Below are 7,500 nucleotides of genomic sequence, written 5' to 3' on the forward strand. Positions count from 1 at the left end.
CAGAGACTGTCAAAATGGACTACCAGCAACTGCGAAAAGCTTTGGTGCGTGAATTCTCTGATCCAGAATCAGACCAAGGGCTAGTAACCGCAATGGACCTCAAGCAAGGTCGACTTGAAACCCCACCAAATTTCTACAACCGACTGCGACGTGCCTACTTCGGAGCAAGGAATGAACCAGGCATGGAGGAAGACGTCAACTTCCGAACTTTGTTTCTGCGAAACCTCCATCCTACTGTCAGCCACCATTTGGGAGTGTTAGCGTGCCCGCGTAGCATGTCAACGCAACAGTTACGTGATTTAGCACATAAGGCCTACACCAAACAAAAGACTGTGTCAGAAAAGACTGTAAAACACCCAACTATTTGCTCTGTCTCTGAGTCCCATTCAGAGTTGACCCTAGAGGGCGCCCAACAGCACCCCAGTTATACACCCATCAACCGAGAGTCAAGACCGTTCCAAGCCAGCAGAGGGCAGCGCGGTCGCGGTGGTGGTGCCCGTCCGAAGCACCAGAACGACCGCTCTGGAATATCCTGGGACCGGCCTCGCCCCTCCCATAACCAAAAGGGGGCACCTGGGAAGCCGGCCGGCGACCCAGAACTAGCCAACCTCCAGCCTCCAGAACACCAAGCCCAGGGAGGCGGGAGGGGAACACTCTCGACGTGATACTTGGAACTCAAGGCTGAGCCCACATCTAAAAAGGAAAGTGGCAGCCACATCCGAAGCTGCAGAACTTCTGAGAATACTGAGAGAGTTCCTTTCAACAGAAACCTCACAAGGAGGACAAGAAGGATAAACCAGACACCGCATGGACTAAACCTTATGCCTGAAACCAGCACCACTCCCAACGTCTCCACAACTGAACCAAGCACACAGAACACTGTTTGTCAACCACGAACTATTGAACTAGCTGTTGCCTCATCAAACAATAGCAACACCCACTCAGTCCAGCTGACGTCTGCACCTCCTGACCAAGAAAGCATCATCCCACACACTGAGGTGCCAGAAAGTGCTGTTTTGGTTATCTGTACCCACAACGAAACACACAAAACATACCCTAACTGCTTATCGATCAACACACAAGCCCCAACACCAAAACTCCTGGGGAACCTGATCGAGAAGGGAGTGGCTCGGAAACTCTACCTAACCATCACTTTAGAAAAGGAAATGAGACTCGAAGCCCTTGTGGACACAGGGCTCAGACCTCACGTTGATTTCGGCTCAACTATTTGATAAGCTCAAATTTGAAGCTCAGAGACAGAATCGAACTCTAAATTTTCACACTTGCAAGCTGAATGTGCAGTCATACAGCCAAAATGACATCCAGCTCAGAAATGTAGCTCCCATCCACCTGACGATCGGACCTATGAGCCTAGTACATCCTATTTATGTCTCACCAATGAACAATTATTCATTTCTCATCGGGAAAGACCTGCTTGATCGCTTTGAGCCTTTACTAGATTTCAAACAGCTGAAAGTCTGGGCTCAAGTGCGAGAACCTCTTCCCCTCCAACCACACAGGTCGCCGGTGCCAGACGGTCAGGTCACAGAGGTCACGAGAATTCCCACGGGTGCCAGACGGTCAGGTCACAGAGGTCACGAGAATTCCCACAGAGCCAGACTGTCGGGTCACAGAGGTCACGGGAACCCCAGCAGCCAGCCATAGGTATCCAGCCTCAACAACAAACCAAGGCTCAAGTTCGATCCTCTGTACCTTCAAGGCCACTAAATACTCTGATACCTACTGCCCCAAGGTCAAAACCGAACTGCAGCTGCATGATATAACAACAACGGACAGTATTCTGGCCATATGGGCAGACAACTCAGCCATTAGTCTGTCACTGTACAATGCAATCACTGAGAAGACACCTGACCTCCCTTATGCCAGCAAGCGCACTCGTTTCCCTTTGAACTCACACCCATCCTCAATGGTTTCTGCTAGAGGAATCTGCGCTTTGCATGTGAAATGGAATTATCGGTGCCTGACTCATTATTTCCTGGTCCTTCCGGACCTGCCACACGATGTTTACATTGGAGCAGACCTCTTGATTCGCCTCAAGGCTCATGTGGACACTTTTAATGAAGTTGTATGGGCCCCATTGACTTTGCAGCCACACGTTTCCATCAACCATGACAACCTCATATCAGGGGCAGACCATCCCAGAAGTCTGCACTTTAGTCAACGAACAGGAAACGGTGGTACCAGCTTACACCAAAGGGGTCGCTATTCGGCTCAACATGCGATGGGGTCAAACCTTAAACCACACGCTGGGTTTCTTCCAACCCTCACCTGAATGTGTGGAACTCGGACTCACACTGGAAGCCACACCCCTCACTGAAGTGTCATCTCGTGTAGTCTACATCCTGTTCAACAACTGCACGGCAACTGACATCAACATTCCCAAGGCCTACCGGCTGGGATGGCTAGTAAGCCATGACTTTCATGATTTTGAACTTGTACTACCTGTCATTGGTCCCATTCCACCCGCACTGATACCCGAAGGGAGTACAGACAGTACATTGTTCACTGCACCCTTCAAACTCATTGCCATCACATCTGTTATGTCGGTGCCTAAAGACCAAGTGTGCAGAACGGAGCTGACCGAGGACGAACACCTCACAATATACACAGTCTCCCACAAGAACGTCGGTGAGGCTCATGAACCTACTACACCTCTCAATGCCAACCCGACTGATGACACACCGATGGAGGAGCCTTACCCAGGTTTTGAATCTCAAGTGCAGCAAATTCTACAAGACGCTAATGCACTTCAAAGCGATACAGATCGTCAAGGACTCAGACAAGTTCTGTATAAGTTCAAAGAATCCTTTGCCAAAGACTCTCTAGACTGTGGTCTCACCAACCTCCACACGGTGCGCATCCCTACGCACCCTGATGCTCCTCCCACTTTTGTCAGACAGTACAAGATTCCCATCGCCTCACACGAACCAGTGCAGGAGATCATCGAATCTATGCTTGAAAAGGGGGTCATCCGTCCATGCAACAGCACCTACTCAGCCCCCATCTGGCCCGTCCTCAAACCTAACGGCAAATGGCGACCCACCATTGACTACAGGAAACTGAATCAACAGGTGCCGCTGTCACGATGGCCCATGACCCAGCTAGAACAAGAACTACCCCGAATCAGAGGAGCCACAATCTTCTCTACACTTGATGTGGCCTCTGGATTCTGGACCATTCCGGTGCACCCGGAAGACCAACACAAGTTGGCATTCACATTTGGCAACAGACAGTTCACCTTCAACAGGTGTCCGTTCGGCTACGCCAACTCACCAGCTGAATTCAACATCTTTCTGAACAAAGCCTGCCCAGACGCTAGAATGAGAGGCAACCTGATCTATGTAGACGATGTTCTCATGAAGAGCACAACGGTGGCCGACCACCTGAAAGAAATAGACTATGTTTTGAACCAACTATCCACCGCGGGAGCCAAGATCGCCCTCCACAAAGGACAGTGGTGCCGAACTAAGGTTAACTACGTGGGCCTGCTCATCGGATCCCAAGGCATTGAACCTCAGTCAAACCGCATTCATGCCATTCAAAACATCAAGCCTCCCACCAACGTTCTGAGCTGCGGAGTTTTCTAGGGGTATGCAATTACTCTCGACAGTTCATCGAAAACTACTCGGACATTGCCAGACCTCTGACAGCTCTGCTAAAAAAGGACTGCCCTTTCGTCTGGTCAGAGGCTCAAGAACACGCCATGAAAGAACTAAAAAGACATTTATGCACAGCTCCGTGTCTTGCTTACCCCGATCCACAAAAGGAATTCTACCTGGAAGCAGGGTTCTCCAACCAATGTCTCAGTGCTGGCCTGTACCAACGGCATGATCAAGACAAGAAAGTAGTTGCCTATGCCAGCAAGACACTGCTTCCACCAGAGTGTAAGTTCTCAGACTGTGAAAAAGCTCTGCTCTGCACTGTATGGGCCATTCAGCGATTCTCCAATTACATTGGGGCACAGAAAGTTATCATAGAGACTTGCCACCAGCCAGTAATGTTCCTCAACAGCCAGCGAATCCGAGATGGCGTGGTCACCAATTCACGCATAGCCACATGGCTAATGGCTCTCCAAGGACGCAATGTTGAGGCACGGTATGCACAGAATCACAAGTCTGCACTGGGCAATGGCCTGGCCGCATGCCAAAACTGTTCTGATAACATATCTGCAGAAGAAATGGGCGTGCAAGAACCCCAACAGCAACAACCGACCTGTCACAGGTACTTTGAAGAGAATGCGTGTCAGGGCATGCTCACAGCCTACGTCGATGGATGCTCCTACAACCACGATGGCATCCTCAAGGCAGGTGCAGGAGTGCTGTGGGTCAACGACCAGCCATGTTCCCCACAACACTTCAAGTTAGGTCCCCAGTCATCACAATATGCAGAAATAGCAGCCATTCTCATAACTCTGCAGATCGCATCAGCCCATGACATCAGAGAAATCCTCATCTGTACAGACTCTAACTATGCCAGACTCAGTTTTGTGTGCCACCTTACCGGCTGGAAACAGAATGGTTTTAAAACGGCAAACAACAAGCCAGTCAAACACCAACACCTGTTCCAAGAATGTGATAACATCACCGAAATGCACAATATGACTGTGTACTGGAAGAAGGTAAAAGGACACTCTAAGCTACCAGGGCTGGACAAAGACTTAAATGATAAAACCGACGCCCTCGCCAAAACAGGCGCACTACACGGGGAGGTGTGGTCACCCCCAGAAGCCACACCCAGCCCCGATGTTGCAGTATTAACCCGCAGCAAACGACCTTCACCTGTGGCAGTGCCCGCCTCACAGTCGCTATCGCTAACTCCGCAGATCTCCAACAACGACATTGCGGATATGCAAGCCTCTGACACTGCCATAAAGACAATTCTTAACCACCTCTCTGACCCCTCCAACCACCCTATCACTGAAGCTGAGCTCAATGATGACTCGTGCCTCCGACACCTGTATAACACCAGACACATGCTACGTGTACAAGACGACATTCTGTGGTTTGCACCTGATGACAACACATCGCCACGGCTCGTGGTGCCACGATGCCAAAAGGGGGTAATGCTAATGTACGCCCACGACACACCATGTGCTGGACACCACGGTGCCAGAGCCACGTATGACACACTGAGACAGGTGGCATTCTGGCCCGGCATGCAACAAGATGTGGCAGAGTACGTCAGAGAATGTCTTGTGTGCTGCCAGTTCACACCAGCAAACCCAAACCACAGAGCCCCACTGCAACGCAGAGGGATCACGTTCCCGTGGTCAGACCTCCAAATCGACTGGGTAGGGCCCCTGCCCAGATCAACAAGAGGCAACAAGTACTTCCTCACGGTGGTGTGCCAGTTTACCAAGTGGGTAGAGTGTCTGCCAGCACCCAATGACACTGCCCAAACCACTGCATACCTCCTGATGAACCATATCTTCTCCCGGTTCGGATTGCCACTGAGAGTCAACTCAGACAGAGGTACCCACTTCACGGCCGAGATCATGCAACAGATCTGGAAATGCCTAGGGGTACAAGCTAAACTACACATCAGCCACCATCCAATTGCATCCGGCCAGGTAGAGAGATCGAACCGAGCGGTGGTCGCCATGCTGAAAAAGTATGTGTCTGCTAATCAGAAAGACTGGGATGTGAAACTACCCCTTGTGTTGATGGCCATCAGAGCCACCCCACAGGAATCAACACGGGTGTCCCCTTTTGAACTCATGACTGGGCGGCAGATGACCCTGCCACTACACTTGCTGTATCAACCAGGAGACTCCAACCTTGTCACTGCTTACACCACATTCCAGTACCTTGACGAGCTCCATAGACACTTGAAAACAACGTTTGCTTTTGCCCAGCAACACCTGCAAAAAAGCGCTGAAGGCCAGAAAGCATACTATGATCGGAAAGCGTCACACCAGGAACTGAATGTGGGCGACAGGGTCTTGTATTACCGCTTCACCCCGCCAACTCAGACAGGCCCCCAGCGGCTGTCAAAGAAATTCCTGCCACACTGGACGGGACCTCATGAGATTATGAACAAACTCTCCCCAGTTGCGTACCAAATCCAGCTAAGTCGGGGATCGAGAGAACCAGTTCTCAAATGGGTCCACCGTAACCAGATTAAGAGACATGTGGCCACTAGCAGAGAAAGACAGGGAGGGGCCAATGCAAGCTAAACACCAACCGCCGCCATCGAAGCGAAAAGACTGTCCCATCCAACCCGGGACAAACCTCACTGACCTGTTCCCTCTCTCTCTTTTCCCTTTCCCTCCCCATCTCTCTCTCTCTCTCTGGCCTGTAACAGGATGCTGCTGTGGATTCTCATCCTGTGCCTCCAGTCAACCAGAGGCCAGCCGTCATCAGACATTATCACACCGGGTCCTGCCTCGGGCATTGTATTGAGAGAGCAACCGGGACTCCTGATCACGAATTGTCGGACGTACACCCAGAAAGTATACGTTCGACTCGACCCCCGCAACGTCTACAGAGCACACTACCCCCGCGCAGTAGCCCAGTACAGCTGGGCCGGTGCCCGTTGGACAGAGGATTCCCTCCAGCACGCCGAGGCCGATGTCAAGCACATGCTCAACCAACTTGAGAAGATGACTGTTACCCAGGCGGAACTAGGTGGACACAACCGCCGCCCCAAACGTTTCCTGGGAGCGCTGCTCGGAGCCGCCGCTGCTGTTGGAACTCTGTTCAACATCGGTATGTCCAGTGTCAATGCAGTAAATATAGCCACTGTGAGACGGCATGTGGCTGAAATTCAGACTGAACTTCCACAGCTAAAAGAGCAACTCACTACACAGAGTGCATCCTTGCAAACCATTGGAAAGACTTTGAAAGGAACGGTGGTCATTCTCAACACCCACAGCGTGCTTTTGAACCAGACCATGAACTCCATGAAACAGCTGTTCACTGTGTTCCAGAATGACTTTGCCCAAACGCAGCTGGTCACAGCATTAATGACTGACATGCTACGGGAAGTGAGTTCTTCCATCGACAGTCTAGCCATGGGAAGAATTCCACCATACCTGATACCCCTAAGCTTGGTGCAAAATGTGCTGGCTTCCGCCATCACCACACCCACTGATCCTATGCAAATCCACCTTGCCTACTCTCTAGGTAGTGCTATTCCCCTTTACGTGGATCCTGAGCAGAAGGAGATGAGTTTCCTCCTGAACTTACCCATCATAGAGTCAAGCCGAATCTACAGACTCAAAGACATTGTTAATGTGGGGTTCTGGAAGGATAACACTCATATCAAGATACGTACCCCTGAGGTGGTGGCGTACCATGACAGCAACACCCAGCTGTACTTAGCCCCAAACCTGCACATGTGCACCCTAACTAAAGACATTCACTACCTCTGCCCCAGCAAGCCATTTCTCAGAGACAATACTGATGGAATCTGCGGGTTGCAACCCATGATCAGCGACACGCGTTGCCCTGCCGATGCCCAGCCTCGCAGCCACGTCAC

The sequence above is a fragment of the Carassius auratus genome, chromosome 12 (genome assembly GCF_003368295.1).
Source record: "Carassius auratus strain Wakin chromosome 12, ASM336829v1, whole genome shotgun sequence".
NCBI classification, from domain to species: domain Eukaryota; kingdom Metazoa; phylum Chordata; class Actinopteri; order Cypriniformes; family Cyprinidae; genus Carassius; species Carassius auratus.